The sequence below is a fragment of the Cebus imitator genome, unplaced genomic scaffold (genome assembly GCF_001604975.1).
Source record: "Cebus imitator isolate Cc_AM_T3 unplaced genomic scaffold, Cebus_imitator-1.0 Scaffold877, whole genome shotgun sequence".
NCBI classification, from domain to species: Eukaryota; Metazoa; Chordata; class Mammalia; order Primates; family Cebidae; genus Cebus; species Cebus imitator.
Genome location: NW_016108192.1, coordinates 101,499 through 118,788, shown reverse-complemented (window position 1 = coordinate 118,788; position 17,290 = coordinate 101,499). Strand labels below are relative to the sequence as shown.

The window sequence follows — 17,290 nt, the reverse complement described above, 5'->3', positions numbered from 1 at the left end:
TTAAAACCATAAACTGAAAACTGTTTACTTGACATATAAGAAAGTAGCAAAGGAGGAACAGAAACAAAAAGTTATGAGACAAATTGAAAACACATAGCAAATGGTAGACCAAAATTCAACCATTGGAAGTGAAGAAATGACTCTGAGCACTGTGGGAGAACTGGCATGGGCAGGAAGTGAGGGACAGTGTTAATACTACAATACAGAAGTGGCAGGGACTAAGGGAAGGGGAGGGTGTGAGGGATGAGACGGGCAGAGAGAAGGGCTGGAGAAGCAGAAAGTGAGGAAAAGGAGAGAGGAAAGAATTCTAAAGCTGTGGAAGAGCTTAGCAGGGAGTTCTTTGCATTCGCATTTAATACATTTTGTGGGACTGCCTAAAAACTAATGGCTGCCTCATGATTAAAAAAAAAAAAGATTACAAAGTACCAAGTGTCCAAATAAAATATGCACGCTGCTTAGATGTCCATAGTTCACGAAAGCAGGCAGTGCTTGTGGTTGGGGAAGAGTTTTGGGACTGCTTGGAGCATTCGCAACTTGGAAGTGATGACTACAGGCTCCCAGTTGCAATATACAGTAACATACCTTCTTCTTTGTATTCAGGAAATGTTCTGGACTCACACAGGGAAACTCCGACTAGGGAATGAAGATAATTTTAAATACGAAAACCCAGAGTCGCAGATCCATTGTCTGGGAAAATAAAAATCAGGAGCTTTGAGAGTTTAATTGTAATGCTGTTTTGACACAGGTTTTTGATAAATTGAAATTCGAATCATTCAGAGATTACCAGTATCGTGCTACCTTCTGTATTAATAAACAAAACGGAAATTGGTCTCTATGAGAATCTATCTGGTGTCTTTAGACAAAACTTGACCAGGTTTAGAGAGAAAACGCCTCTCTCTACACCTCCATTCCCAGGGTGAGCTCACTCTCTGGCATCAAGTTCTCTGTGGTGAGTTTCCTTGTGCAAGGTCCAAGGGAAGAGGTAAGAAGTGGGAGGCAGGGGGTGCAGTTCAGGGACGGGGATTCCTGGACGAGAAGTGAAGGGGAAGAGGCTGGCCACAGCCTGGGAGTCTCTCCTTGGTTTCCACAGACAGACCGTTGGCCAGGACTCAGGCAGTCAGTGTGACAAAGAGGCTTGGTGTAGGAGAAGAGGGATCAGGAAAAAGTCCTAGTCCCCGGGCGTGGATCTCAGGGTCTCAGACACCGAGGGCCTTGCCTGCACTGGGGAGGTGCAGCTTGGCGATTCCCCACTCCCCTGAGTTTCACTTCTCCCAGCCTGTGTCGGGTCCTTCTTCCTGGTTACTCATGAGTAGCCCCAGTTCCCACTCCCATTGGTGTTGGTTTTCTAAAAGAAGCCAATCAGCGTCCCCGCGGTCCCTGTTCTAAAGTTCCCACGCACCCACTGGGACTCAAATTCTCCCCAGACACTGAGGATGGGGTCATGGCGCCCCGAACCCTCCTCCTTCTGCTCTCTGGGGCCCTGGCCCTGACCCATATCTGGGCGGGTGAGTGCGGGTTCCGGAGGGAAACTGCCTCTAGGGGAGGAGCTAGGGGCTCGCCTGGCGGGGGCGCCGGACCCCGGGAACCGAGCCGGGAGGAGGGTCGGGCGGGTTTCAGCCCCTTCTCGCCCCCAGGCTCCCACTCCATGAGGTATTTCTACACCGCCGTGTCCCGGCCGGGCAGCGGGGAGCCCCGCTTCATCTCCGTGGGCTACGTGGACGGCACGCAGTTTGTGCGGTTCGACAGCGGCGCAGCGAGTCCGAGAGGGGAGCCGCGGGCGCCGTGGTTGGAGCAGGAAAGGCCGGATTATTGGGACCCGGAGACACTGACCCTCAAGGCCAGCGCACAGACTCACCGAGGGAACCTGTGGACCCTGCTCTGCTACCCCAATCAGAGCACGGCCGGTGAGTGACCCCGGCCCTGGGCGCAGATCACGGCCCTCCTCATCACCCACGGACGGTCCATGTCGCCCCGGGTCTCCGAGTCTGAGATCCACCCCGAGCCTGCGGGACCCGCGCAGACACTCGACCCGGGAAAGCCCCAGACGCCTTTACCCGGTTTCATTTTCAGTTTAGGCCCAAATCCCCGCGGGTTGGTCTGGGCGGGGGCGGGGATCGGTGGATGGGTCTGACCGTGGGGGCGGGGTCAGGCTCTCACACTCTGCAGATGAACTATGACTGCGACCCGGGGCCTGATGGGCGCCTTCTCCGCGGGTGTTAACAACATGCCTATGACTGCAAGGATTACGTGGCCTGAAGGAGAACCTGCTCTCTTGGACAGCTGACGTGGCTGTTCTGATTACCCAGCGCAACTTGGAGGGCGCCCATGAGGCAGAGGGGGCTCAGGGCCTACCTGGAGGGCACATGTCTGAAGTGGCTCCGCAGATACCTGGCCAAGGGCAAGGAGACACTGCAGCATACGGATACCAGGGGCAGTGGGGAGTCGTCCCCATCTCCTGTAGATCTCCAAGGATGGCCTCCCACGAGGATCGGAGGCAAATGGGATCAGCACTAGAATATAGTCTTCCCTTGAATGGAGAATGGCATGAGTTTTCCTGAGTTTCCTCTGAGGCCCCCTCTGCTCTCTAGGAGAATTAAGGGATGACCTCTCTGAGGAAATGAAGGGGAAGACAGTCCCTGGAATGCTGATCAGAGGTCCCCTTTGACATTTGCAGTGGCCTTGGGCGCCGAGATTTTTCTCTCAGGCCTTGTTCTCTGCCTCACACGCAATGTGTTTGAAAGTCTGATTCCAGCTTTTCTGAGTCCCTCGGCCTCCACTCAGGTTAGTACCAGAAGTCGCTGTTCCACCCTGAGAGACTAGAACTTTCCAAGGATTAGGAGATTACCCCAGGTGCCTGTGTCCAGGCTGGTGTCTGGGTTCTGTGCTCCCTTCCCCACCCCAGGTGTCCTGTCCATTCTCAGGATGGTCACATGGGAGCTGCTGCGGTGTCCCATGAGAGATGCAAAGTGCCTGAATTTTCTGACTCTTCCCGTCAGACCGCCCAGAAACACATGTGATCCACAAAGCCACCCTGAGGTGCTGGGCCCTGGGTTCTACCCTGCACAGATCACACTGACCTCGCAGAGGGATGAGGAGGACCAAACTCAGAACACAGAGCTTGTGGAGACCAGGTCAGCAGGGGACAGAACCTTCTGGAAGTGGATGGCTGTGGTGGTGCCTTCTGGAGAAGTGGAGAGATATACCTACCATATGCAACATGAGGCGCTGCTGGAGCTCCTCACCCTGAGGTGGGGTAAGAAGGGGAATGGGGTAAGGAGGGGGATGGTGGTGTCATGTCTCTTCTCAGGGAAAGCAGGAGCCCTTCTGGAGCCCTTCAGCAGGGTCAGGGCTGAGGCCTGGGGTTAGGGCCCCTCGCTTCCCCTCCTTTCCCAGAGCCGTTTTCCCAGCCCACCATCCCCATCGTGGGCATCGTTGCTGGCCTGGATTTCCTTGGAGCTGTGGTTATCAGAGCTATGGTAACTGCTGTGATGTGGAGGAGGAAGAGCTCAGGTAGGGAAGGGGTGAGGGGTGAGGTCTGGGTTTTTTTGTCCCACTGAGGTCTTTAAGCCCCAGGGAGAAGTGTTCCCTGTCTCATTACTGGGAAGCACCATCCAAACATGGGCCGACCCAGCCTGGGGCCCTCTGTGCCAGTACTATTTTGTGAAGCACATGTGACAATGAAGGACAGATGTATCACCTTGATGATTGTGGTGTTGGGGGTCTTGATTCCAGCATTCATGAGTCAGGGGAAGGTCCCTGCTGAGGACAGACCTTAGGAAGATGGTTGGTCCAGGACCCACATCTGCTTTCCTCATGTTTTCTGATTCTGCCCTGGGTCTGTAGTCACCGTGGCTAGAATCTTTTCCTGGAGGAACGTTTCTTGGAGCCTCCAAGTCTAGGAGGCTTCTCTAAGATCTCATGGCCCTGCCTCCTCCCTGCCCCCTCACTGGACATTTTCTTCCCACTGGCATAAAAGGAGGGAGCTACTCTCAGGCTGCATGTAAGTGGGGGATGGGAGTGTGGAGGAGCTCATTCACCCCATAATTCCTCCTGGCCCACACCTCCTGCGGGCTCTGAACAGGTCCTGTTTTTGTTTTACCTGAGGCAGGGACAGTGCCCAGGGCTCTAATGTGTCTCTCACAACTTGTTAAGGTGAGATTCTGGGGGGTGCGGCAGAGGGGAAAAGACTAGGTACTTGGGATTCTTTAATTGGGATGTTTCAAATGTGTGGTGGGCTGTTCAGAGTGTCATCACTTACCATGATTGATCTGAATTTGTTCATGACTGTTGTTTTCTGTAGCCTGAGACAGCTGCATTGTATGGGACTGAGATGTGGGATTTCTTCACATCTCCCCTTTGTGAATTGAAGAGCCTCTGGCATCTCTTTCTGCAAAGGCATCTGAATGTGTCTGCGTCCCTGTTAACATAATGTGAGGAGGTGGAGAGACAGCCCACCCCGTGTCCACCGTGACCCCTGTCCCCACGCTAACCTGTGTTCCCTCCCCAGTCATCTTTCCTGTTCCAGAGAGGTGGGGCTGGGTGTCTCCATCTCTGTCTCAACTTCCTGGTTCACTGAACTACAACCCCTTTCTTACTGAAAATGAAAATCTGAGTATGAATTTGTTTTCTCAAATATTTGCCATGAGAGGTTGATGAGTTAATTAAATAAGCCAATTCTTAAAATTTGAGAGAGAAAATAAAGACCTGAGAACCTTCCAGAATCCACATGTTCGCTGTGCTGAGTCTGTTGCAGGTGGGGATGGAGAAGGCTGTGAGGAGCCGAGTGTGGATGGGGCCTCTGCCCAGTTGCTGCTGAGTCCATCATGGGCTTTATGTGGTCAGTCTTCAGCTGGGTCAGCTTCACTGCTCCACTGTCCTTGTCCCTTCAGTGGAAGCTTGTCCCACAGGAGCTGTGACCACAGAGGCTCACACATCTCCCAGGGTGGCTCCTGCAGACGGGAGTCTCTGTGCTATAAAGAGACACGTTTTCAGACCCATTCAACTCCTGGCCTCCTTCTAGGCCTCCTCTTCTGCTCTACTCTCCTGCCCTCTCTCCCTGCCCTGGTTCCAGTGATCTTGGTGCTGGCTCCAAATCCAGCTTATGAATCTATAAAGCAGAGTCTAATTCAGACTTACATTTGTTTGTGAATTTTGACCCATCATCAAGGACAGTTCTTTTCTGAAGAGAGAAACCTGATTGTGCGCTGCAGTGTGTGTGTGTGTGTGTGTGTGTGTGCGCGCGCACGCACGCGCAGGGGGGTTGGTGTGGGAGGAGGGATGGGGGAGGGAGGGCACAAGAAGCCCTGCTGAGAAAAGCACAGGTGGCCTTGATTCAGTGTGAGAGGACCTTGTGCTGTAGCTGCCACAAAACAGCACTTGGCCTGGGTCTGTGTTAATAAAGATACTGTCTTTAGAAAAGGAGGTGCTCTACAGTGATCATTCATTCAACTGACCTTTGGGGTCAGCCAGACATAGGACAGAATGATTATCCATCTGGGGAACAGAACACCATTGAAGTAAGATCAGAAAAATCTCTTACCTTGTGGAGCATGTGCTTCAGTGGGAAGAGGCAGACGATAGATACACTATAAGCAGAGTAAGGAAAGAAAGAAAGAAAGTCCTAGAAGGTGAGAAGTGCTATAAGGCAGGTGGTCCAGGATGTGGGCAGTGAGGACAGGGAAGGTGGCTGTTATACAGCAGTGGTCAGTGTGTGCCTTGTTGCAAAGGTGACCTTTGAGGAAAGATTTGAGGGACATGAGCACGTCTGGGGAAGTTCTTTCCAGGCAGGGAGCCTCTGGTGCAAATGCGCTAGAGCAGGGAGCTGTCTGTGTTCCCAGAAGAGCAAGGAGGCCAGGAGGGCTGGACAGAGAAGCTAGATGAGGTCACAGGTATGGCCAGAGCAGGTGGGCTTGAGGGGATTGGGGTTGGATCTGAGTTTGCTCAGAATGGGATGAAGAGTTAGAGGACAGTTTTGAGCAGAAGAGGGCTATAATATGACTTCTCTTCATTTATTTATTTATTCTTTTTTTATTATTATACTTTAAATTCTGGGGTACATGTGCAGAATGCACAGGTTTTTTACGTATGTATACATATGCTATGGTGGTTTGCTGCATCCATCACCCTGTCATCTACATTAGGTATTTTTCCTAACACTATCCCTCCCTTATTCCCCCACCCCCTGCTATCCCTTCCCTAGCTCCCCATTCCCTGACAGGCCCCAGTGTGTGATGTTCTGCTCCCGGTGTCCATGTGTTCTCATTGTTCAACATCCGCTTGTGAATAAGAACATGTAGTGTTTGGGTTTTTTTCTTGTGTCAGTTGGCTGAGAATGATGGTTTTCAGCTTAATTCATGTCCCTGCAAAGGACATGAACTCATAATTTTTTATGGATGCATAGTATTCTGTGGTATATATGTGCCACATTTTCTTTATCCAGTCTTACATTGATGGGCGTTTGGGTTGGTTCCAAGTCTCTACTATTGTGAACAGTGCTGTAATAAACATACTTGTTTGTGTTTTTTTAATAATAGAATAATCTATAATCCTTTGAGTTTATACCCAGTAATGGGATTGCTGGGTCAAATGGAATTTCTATTTCTAGGTCCTTAAGGAATTGCCACACTGTCTTCCACAATGGTTGAACTAATTTACACTAATTTACACTCCCATCAATAGTGTAAAAGTGTTCCTATTTCTCCACATCCTCTCCAGCATCTGCTGTCTCCATATTTTGTAACGATCACCCTTCTAACTGGTTTGAAATGGTATCTCAATGTGGTTTTGATTTGCATTTCTCTAATGACCAGTGATAATGAGCTTTTTTTTTTATGTTTGATGACTGCAAAAATGCCTTCCTTTGAGAATCGTCTGTTCATGTTGTTCACTTACTTTTTGATGATGTTGTTTGTTTTTTTTCTTGTAAATTTGTTTAAGTTCTTTGTAGATTCTGGATATTAGCCCTTTGTCAAATGGATAGAGTGCAAAAATATTTTCCCATTCTGTTGGTTGTCGGTTCACTGTATTGGTAGTTTCTTTTGCTGTGCAGAAGCTTTTTAGTTTAATTAGATCCCATTTGTCTATCTTGGCTTTTGTTGCCATTGCTTTTGTTGTCTTAGTCATCAAGTCCTTGCCCATGCCTATATTCTGAATGGTATTCCATTCAGGTTTTCTTCTAGGGTTTTTATGGTGTTAGGTCTTATGTTTAAATCTTTAATCCATTTGGTGTTAATTTTTGTATAAGGTGTAAGGCAGGGATCCAGTTCAGCTTTCTGCGTATGGCTAGTCAGTTTTATCAACACCATTTATTAAATAGGGAATCCTTTCCCCATTGCTTGTTTTTGTCAGGTTTGTCAAAGATCAGATGGTTGTAGATGTGTGGTGTTACTTCTGAGGCCTCTGTTCTGTTCCATCGGTCTCTATTTCTGTTTTGGTACCAGTACCATGCTGTTTTTATTACTATAAACTTGTAGTACAGTTTGAAGTCAGGTAGCGTGATGCATGATGCCTCCAGCTTTTTTTCCCCCCTTAGGATTGTCTTGGCTATGCATGCCTTTATTTGCTTCTATACAATATTTAAGGTTTGGTTTTGTTTTGCTTGACTTTCAATTCTGTGAAGAAGGTGAATGGTAGCTTGACAGGGATAGTATTGAATGTAAAAATTACTTTGGGCAGCATGGCCATTTTCGCAATATTGATTCTTCCTAACCATGATGATGGAGTGTTTTTCCATCTGTTTGTGTCCTCTCCTATTTCCTTGACAGTGGTTTGTAGTTCTCCTTGAAGATGTCCTTCACATCCCCTGTTAGTTGTGTTCCTAGGTATTTTATCCTTTTGTGTAGCAATTGTGAATGGGAGTTCATCATCATTGGCTCTCTGTTTGTCTGTTATTGGTGTATAGCAATGCCTGTGATTTTTGCACATTGACTTTGTATCCTGAGACTTTACTGGAAGTTGCTTATCAGCTTAAGGAGATTTTGGGCTGAGATAACGGGGTCTTCTGCATATACAATCATGTTGTCTGCAAATAGAGACAATCTGACTTCCTCTTTTTCTAATTGAATACGCTTTATTTCTTTTTCTTGCTTAATTGCCCTGGCCAGAGCTTCCAATACCGTGTTGAATAGAAGCGGTGAGAGAGGTCATCCTTGTCTTGTGTCAGTTTTCAAAGGGAATGCTTCCAGTTTTCCCCCATTCAGTATAGTATTGGCTGTGGGCTTGTCAGAAATAGCTCTTATTATTTTGAGATATGTTCCATCAATACTTATTGAAAGATTTTAGCATAAAGAGCTATTGAATTTTGTCAAAGGCCTTCTTTGCATCAATTATGTGTTTTTTGTCTTTGGTTCTGTTTATGTGATGGATTATGTTTATTGATTTGCATATGTCGAACCAGCCTTGAATCCCAGGGATGAAGCTGACTTGATTGTGATGGATAAGCTTTTTGATGTGCTGTTGCATTTGGTTTGCCAGTATTTTATTGAGAATTTTTGCATCAATGTTCATCAGGGATATTGGCCTGAAATTTTCTCTTTTAGTTGTGTCTCTGCCAGGTTTTGGTATCAGGATGATGTTGGCCTCATAAAATGAGTTAGGGAGGATTCTCTCTTTTTCTATGTATGAAATAGTTTCAGAAGGAATGGTACCAGCTACCTTTTTACCTCTGGCAGAATTCAGCTGTGAATCCATCTGGTCCTGGACTTTTTTTCATTGGTAGGTTATTAATTGCTGCCTCAATTTCAGACCTTGTTATTGGTCTATTCAGGGATTTGACTTCTTCCTGTTTTAGTCTTGAGAGGGAGTAAGTATCCAGGAATCCATCCATTTCTTCTAGATTTTCTGGCTTATTTGCATAGAGGTGTTTACAGTATTCTCTGATGGTAGTTTGTATTTATGTGGGATCGGTGGTGATATCCCCTTTATCATTTTTTATTGCATCTATTTGATTCTTATCTCGTTTCTTCTTTATTAGTCTGGCTAGTGGTCTATCTATTTTGTTGATCTTTTAGAAAAAACCAGCTCCTGGATTCATTGATTTTTTTGAAGGGTTTTTCGTGTCTCTTATTTCCTTCACTTCTGCTCTGATCTTAGTTTTTTCTTGTGTTCTGCTAGCTTTTGAATTTGTTTGTTCTTGCTCCTCTAGTTCTTTTAATTATGACATTAGGGTGTCAATTTTAGATCTTTCCTCCTTTCTCTTGTGGGCATTTAGTGTTGTAAATTTCCCTCTAGACACTGCTTTAAATATGTCCTGAGTTTCTGGTACATTGTGTCTTTGTTCTCACTGGTTTCAAAGAACATCTTTATTTCTGCCTTCCCTTCATTATTTGTCCAGCAGTCATTCAGGAGCAAGTTGTTCAGTTTCCATGTAGTTGTGTGGTTTTGAGTGGGTTTCTTAGTCCTAAATTCTAATTTAATTGCACTGCCATCTGAGAGACTATTTGTTATGATTTCCATTATTTTGCATTTGCTGAGGAAGGATTTAGTTTCAATTAAGTGGTCTATTTTAGACAAGTGCGATATGGTGCTGAGAAGAATGTATATTCTGTGGATTTTGGGTGGAGAGCTCTGTAGACGTCTATTAGGTCTGCTTAGTCAAGATCTGAGTTCAAGTCTTGGATATCCTTGTTAATTTTCTGTCTTGTTGATCTGTATAATATTGACAGTGTGATGTTAACGTATCCACTATTAATGTGTGGGGGTCTAAGTCTCTTTGTAAGTCTCTTTGTACGTGTTCCTATATTGGATGCATATATATTTAGGATCGTTAGGTCTTCTTGTTGCAATGATCCCTTTACCATTATATAATGCCTTTCTTTCTCTCTTTTGATCTTTGTTGATTTAAAGTTTGTTTTATCAGAGACTAGGATTGCAAACCATGCTCTTTTTTTGTTGTTTCCATTTGCTTGATAAGTATTCCTTCATCCCTTTATTTTGAGCCTATGTGTATCTTTGCAAGTCAGATGGGTCTCCTGAATACAGCACACTGATGGGTGTTGACTCTTTATCCAATTTGCCAGTCTGTGTCTTTTAATTGGGGCATTTCCATTTAAGGTTAATATTTTTATGTATGAGTTTGATCATACCATTATGATGCTAGCTGGTTATTTTGCCTGTTAGTTGATACAATTTATTCATTGTGTCTATGGGCTTTCGAATTTGGTATGTTTTTGCAGTGGCTGGTACTGGTTGTTTCTTTCCATGTTTAGTGCTTCCTTCAGGGGCTCTTGTAAGGCAGGCCTAGCGGTGACAAAATCTCTCAGCAGTTGCTTGTTTGCAAAGGATTTTATTTCTCCTATGCTTATGAAGCTTAGTTTGGCTGGATATGAAATTCTGGGTTGAAAATTCTTTTCTTCAAGAATGTTGAAAATATTGGCCCCCATTCTCTTTTGGCCTATAGGGTTTCTCCCGAGATATCCACTGTGAGTCTAATGGGCTTCCTTTTGTGGGTAACCAAACCTTTCTTTCTGGCTGCCTTTAGCATTTGTTTCCTTCATTTCAACCCCGGTGAATCTGACGATTATGTGTCTTGGGGTTGCTGTTCTCAAGGAATACCTTTGTGGTGTTCTCTGTATTTTCTGAATTTGAATGTTGGCCTGCCTTGCTAGGTTGAAGAAGTTCTCCTGAAGAGAGTTTTCCAACTTAGATTCATTCTCTCCATCATTTTCAGGCACACCAATCAAACATAGATTTGGTTTTTTCATGCAATCCCATGTTTCTTGGAGGCTTCGTTCATTTCTTTTTACTCTTTTTTCTTTAATTTCGTCTTCTCACTTTATTTCATTGAGTTGATATTCAATCTCTGATATCCTTTCTTCTGCTTGATCGATTTGGCTATTGAAACTTGTGTATGCTTCACGAAGTTCTCAGGCTGTGTTTTTCAGCTCCATCAGGTCGTTTATGTTCTTCTCTAAACTGGTTATTTTAGTCAGCATTTCATCTAACCTCTTTTCAAGGTTCTTAGCTTCCTTGCATTGGGTTAGAACATGCTCCTTTAGCTAGGAGAAGTTTGTTATTACCCACCTTCTGAAGCCTGCTTCTGTCAATTCGTCAAACTCATTCTCTGTCCAGTTTTATTCCCCGGCTGGTGAGGCATTGTGATCCCTTGGAAGAGAAGAGACACTCTGGTATTTTGAATTTTCAGCCATTTGCACTGGTTTCTTCCTATCTTTGTGGATTTATCTACCTTTGGTCTTTGAAGCTGGTGAATTTTGGAACAGGTCTCTGAGTGGAAGTCCTTTCTGTTGATGTTGAGACTATTTCTTTCTCTTTGTTAGTTTTCCTTCTAAAAGTCAGGACCCTCTGCTGTGGGTTTGCTGGAGTTTGCTGGAAGTCCACTCCAGACCCTGCTTGCCTGGAAATCACCAGTGGTAGCTGCAGAACAGCATTGATTTTTGCATGTGCCTTCCTCTGATAGCTTTGTCCCAGAGGGGCGCCCACCAAATCCCAGCCAGATCTCTCCTGTATGAGGTGTCTGTTGGCCCCTTTTGGGAGGTGAGTCAGAGTCAGGATACATGGGGGTCAGGGAACCCCTTGAGAAGGCAGTCTGTCCCTTATTTGAGCTGGAACACTGTGTTGGGAGATCTGCTGTTCTTTTCAGAGCAGCCAGGCAGGGACATTTAAGTCTGCTGAAGCTGTACCCAAAACAGCCTCCTGTACCCAAGTGCTCTGTCCCAGGAAGGTGGGGGCTTTATTTATAAATCGCTGATGGGCTGCTGCCTTTTTTCAGAGATGCCCTGCCCTATGAGGTGGGAGTCTAGTGACAGAGTCTCCCTGCAGAGGCCTTTGTAAGATACCATGGGCTCCACTCAGTTCGAACTTCCCAGCGATTTTGTTTACGCTGATGTTAAAACTGCCTAATGGAGCCTTAGCAATGGTGGATGACTTCCCCCCTCCCTCACCAAGCTTGAAAGTCTCAGGTGGAGTTCAGACATCTGTGCTGGCTATAAGGATTTAAGCCAGTGGATCTTAGCTTTCTTGTCTTCATGGGGGTGTGAACCACCAAGCCAGATCACTTGGCTTCTTGGCTTCAGCCCCCTTTCCAGGATAGTGAACGGTTCTTTCTCACTGGCTTTCCAGGTGCCACTGGGGTATGAGGAAAAAAACTGCTATGGCTAGCTCAGTGACTTCCCAAAGAGCTGCCCAGTTTTGTGCTGGAAACCCAGGGCCTGATGTTGTAGGCACTGGAGGGAATATCCTGGTCTGCAGGTTGTGAAGACCATGGGAAAAGCACAGTGTCTTGGCTGGAGTTCAGGGGGTAGTCCCTAATGGCTTCCCTTGGCTAGGAGAGGGAGTTCCCTAGCCCCTTGCACTCCCCAGGTGATGTGATGCCCCACCCGGCCTTGGCTAGCTCTCCTTGGGCTTCACCCGCTGTCCAACCAGTCCTAATGATATGAACCAGGTAGTGTAACCAAGTTTTTTGGGTGCTGGGGAGGCACAGCTCCCCTGAGAGAATGTTGTAGGTTCTTGGTCTCCACCCTTTCAAGAATGAGAGAGGGAACAAAGGCAGGTGCACGGTATCGTAAGTAAATATTGAACTCAAGAAGTGTTGCAGAAAAGTTATTTATTAGGTAGAGAAGAGAGAAAAAAAGGAGAGGAGAGAAAACTTCCATGAGAGAGAGAGAGAGAGAGAGAGAGAGAGAGATCTTTCATGTTTTCATATAAATTTGTACATCAGTTCATTAATTTCTGTCAACAGATCTCCTAGAATTTTGTTTGGTATTTTTTAAATCCCGGATTAATTTTAATTATGTGGAGTCTTGCTCTCCATGAACAGTGTATATATTTATGTAGGTCCTCTATATACTCCACAGTCTGTCTTGGTTTTCAGTGTCTTGGATTTCAGAGCTCTTAACCATTGTTAAGATTTATTCCTACATATATTATGTTTCTGACACTAACATACTTGGGGAAAAATTTAAATTTAAACGTTATCTTTGTTTATTGCTTATATGTGTTATTTGGAGTTTGACATTGGGTTTTCTTGTTCTTTTTCTTTTTTTTTTTTATTTGTTTGTTTGGTTTCGCTTTTGATTTTCAATTATCCTTGTAGCCTAAGATTGTTTTGGTGATTTTTCATTAAAGATCTTTGTACTGTTAGCCGTGAATAAAAAGAGTCTACAATTTTTTTCCGTGATTCTTTCCTTCTCTTAATTTGGTTATTTTAATTTCCAGTACATTTGTCCATTTCATGCAACTTGGCAAAAAATTGTACACAATATTATCTTATTATTCTTTTAATGGCAGTAGGATCTTTGGTAATAATCCTTTTACATTCCAGATACTGGTGATTTTTGTCCTCTCTTTTTTTCTTCATCAGTCTAATTAGAGGTTTGTCAGTTTAACAAAGAATCAAATTTGCCTCTGTTTTCTCTAGTGATGTCTACTTTATTTATTTGATTTCTACTCTTTAGGATTTTCTTCTTTGACTTACTTTTGCATTATTTTGCTCTTCTTTTTCTAGTTTTCTAGAGTGGAACTGATTTTAGGTCTTTCCTCCTTTCTAGTTTAAGCCCTTAAGCTTTATGTCTCCCTCAAAGCACTGCTTGAGCTGCATTTCACAGATTTCGATATCTTGTTTTGTGATTATTCAATTCAAAATATTTTCTTATTTCCCTGGTGATTTTGACTTTGACCCTTAATTTACATAGAAATGTTTCATTCTACATAATTTGGTTTCCAAAATATCTTCTTTGTATTGATTTCTAATTTAATATTATTATAGTCAGAGAATACACTCTGATGATTTTTATGCTGTTAAGTTAATAGAATCCTGTCTTCCAGCTCAGCACATTGCCCTAGAGTTGCACTGTGCGTCTACTTCATGCACCAAGGGGAAGAAAACAGTTTCTTCTTCCATTCTGTGTATAAATGAAAATTAAATAAGGGTGGTTGAGATTCTGTCTCTCCTGACACTTTCCTTAATTCTATCAATTGTAGAGAGGGGTAATAAAATTTATACTGATTATGGGTAAAATCAGTCCTTTTTTAAAATTCATAACTGGCCACGAACTGTCTGCAACCCTCTGTGGGGTAGGTACGGGCTGCTTCCTGGCAGATCAGAGCCTAGCAGACTTTTCGGTTTCCCCAGATGAACGCTGCGCCAGGGAGGCCCTCTCCGAGCCCTGGGAAGCCTAGGGGGTAAGAGAGTCTTGAGAGAATTGTAGAAGAAAATGACTTGTTCCTTTTGCTCATTCTACAGAAGAGAAGGTGTCCATAAACCAGACCCAGGGAAGGAGTCTCCAGGCCAGGACCAGCCCAGGGCTCTTGTGCAGCTCCTCCCCAGTGACCCAAGATTTTCTCTGCTCTGCAGAGAGTCCCCAGAAAATGATCTGTGTCACCAAGTAGATGGGGGCAGATGACTCCTTTCGGGCCCAGGAGGTATCTCAAGGCCCCAGTACTGTCCTGCAAGTCTCCAGTGTGTCTGGAAACAGAAAAAAAAAATGACTTCTGGTGGAGCAGTGCAGGGTTTTGGAGCTCATTGAGTCCAGGGCATCTGCTGCTGAATCTTCTGGCAATGAGGGAGGTACTCAGTGAGATTCTCAGCGCAGAGCAAGAAATCTCCTAAGGATAGGAAGAAACAACCAGAACTGGGGACTATTCCTTATTTCACAGCAAATGCAAACATGATGGGAAAGCATATGGAAAAAGGAAGAAATTATAGGGAAAGGTGCTGGGTTGGGGCGGAGGAGATAATGTGGGAGGGATAGACCAGACCCAGGACTGGTGGGGCGGGGGTGGAGTGGGGTTGGGAGGGGGGAAGGAGAGAGAGGTATAATCCTTGACTAGAAAATGGACACTTAAAGGTCAGTATAGTTACTGAGTGAAAAGGGTTACATATGTTTTAAGGACCTTAAAATGTGTTATGCTTTATCACTGAAAGTAAAGGGAGAAGAAGGGAAACTTCATAATAAAAACAGACCCGGTGTGGAGAGTCAACAGTCAGACCTGGGACCTGTGTTTCCAAAGCCTTTTATCCAGATGTGAACCCTCTGACCTCTTGGATTCCCCACCCTGCAGCACCCAGTTCCCTCTCCTGTAATGAACTGGGGTCAGGAGAAGTGTGGGGAACGCTCCCATGTGAGGCCCCCCAAAAATGGGCCTCACAATATGGAGGGCTGGCGCCCAGACACAGTGTCTCCAGTTGAGGGAGTCGAGCTATCGGAAAGCAGGAACAGACAGAGGCTTAGGTTAAAGTTAAACTTGTGGGCAATCGCCAGATGGCCTTGCAGTCATGAGATGCATTGTGTACCATAATTGAGTTTTCTACTAAGACATGTTTTACGACTTTGCCGATTTTCTCTAGAAGATAAATGACTTACCCTTAGATGAGATAGTGTGACCACCTGTTCTGGTTAATTAAATGACTTGCCTCTAGATGAGATAGTGTGACTAACTGTTCCGGTTAATTGTGTATCTGACCTTTCCATTGTTCTTATGTTGGTTTTTCTACTTTAAGACTTTCTGTATCCCTTTGTCTCGCGTAGACACATACCTAAAAAAGATATATATACTGACCCTGAGCACGAATAAAGTGGTTGGTAAAGCATATGCTTTCCAACCCTCCAGACCCCATCTGTCTACCATTCTTTGTCTTCCGCGCACCCCCCTATCCAAGTTGGAGCCCTCTTGCAGGTCGAGAGCTCCTGGCAGACGTGCTCCCGATAGAGAAGAGATGGACAGATGGGCCCATGCTGAAGGGCAGTCAGTCACCTGTGCCTGCAGATGAGAAACCAAAGCCTGACCTGACAAGACCTCATGCCGAAAGGAGTTTGCACCCATAGCCCCCAGCTCGGGGTTTCCAACCCAGCTGGAGATCCCTAAATACTGAGGGCTCTGCCCAATCTGGTTTGACCATGGGCCTCCTTCCTCACACTATGGGACCCCGGGTTTCCCTCCCAACTCCACACCCCCAGATGCTGGTACCAGGCTCAGGTTCATCGTCTACACCGCTCCAACAGACATGGTAACACTTTTGGCCCAACCACTTTGACAACCTCGTCCAGTCTCTGGAGGGAGCCACTGGACACCAGAGTCGCCTTCTAACCTCCGAGTAGGCTCTAACCACGGAATTCAACTCTAACCACTGACTCCTCCAGAAGAGGAAGAAAGAAGCCTCTCGGTACACTAAGCTGAAACCATAAACCGCAGCAGTAGCAGAGAAACCTCAACTTAAATAGTGCAGAGCTGTCACTAGATATCCGAGGCTTGTAGTCCAGGAGGAGCCCGCGAGGCTGTAGCGGCTGCGAGATCCGAGCGCGCTCCCGCCCAGCGGAGGCCCCGGGCTCCGGGAACTGGGGCTGCTTCTCTCCGGGGCTCGCGGCCTGAGGAACCCTCCGCTCCGAATCCGGGCTGGCCTCTCCGGGAAGCCTTGAAACTCAGCTCCCAGGTGGGCCAGGAAGGCTGTCCCAGTTGGGCAGTGCCGGCCGGGGCCTCCCTCAGAGCGGAGCTGCTGCCGCCCTAGAGGCCCAGCCGAGCCTGGGGGAGAGACCTGGTCCATGGCAGGTGCGGCCCTTGATGCCTGGAGACCCCACGAGCCCCCATCCTCCAGTTTGGGGCGGGATGGCCCAATGGGGCGCTGTGGGGGTCCGTTTGGAAACCATTCTCTGCTTTGAGGACAGGCGGGAGCCTCCCTGGGAGGAGGAGATGGTGCGGACGAGGGGCAGACACGAGGCCTCTGGCCAGCCGCGCCTCGGGCCCGGGCCTCCCTGTGTCCACATCTAGAAACCTCACGTAGTACACAAACACATGGAAGTTAAACAAACATGTTCGGCCAGCGGCGGTGACTCACACCTGTATTACCAGCACTTTGGGAGGCCGAGGCGGGTGGATCACGAGGTCAGGTGTTCGAGACCAGACTGACCAACATGGTGAAACCCCGCCTCTACTAAAAATACAAAAATTAGCCGGGCGTGGTGCCGAGCGCCTTTTATCTCAGCTACTTGAGTGGCTGAGGCAGAAGAATGGCTTGAACCTGAGAGGCGGGGGTTGCGGTGAGCCAAGAGCACGCGACTGTACTCCAGTCTGGGCTACAGAGCGAGACTCCGTCTCAAAAAAATAAAAAATAGAAAAGTAAAATGGTCTTGAATGACTAGTAAGTGAAGGAAGAAATTAAGAAAAAAATAAATTTCTTAAAACAAATGAAAATGGAAATAAACATACCAACTCTATGGGATACAGCAAAAGCAGCACTAAGAGGGAAGTTTATAGAAATAAACACCTACATCAAAAAAGTAGAACGACTTCAAATAAATAATTTGTCTATGCACCACAAGGAACGACAAACTAAGAACAA

The 17,290-nt window shown here is 46.1% G+C and overlaps 1 pseudogene; it reads left to right on the top strand.

Annotated features, from left to right (window-relative positions):
- Positions 1-455: 455 nt before the first annotated feature.
- LOC108298054 lies at positions 456-4,721 on the top strand (annotated as a pseudogene).
- The last annotated feature ends 12,569 nt before the right edge of the window (positions 4,722-17,290 follow it).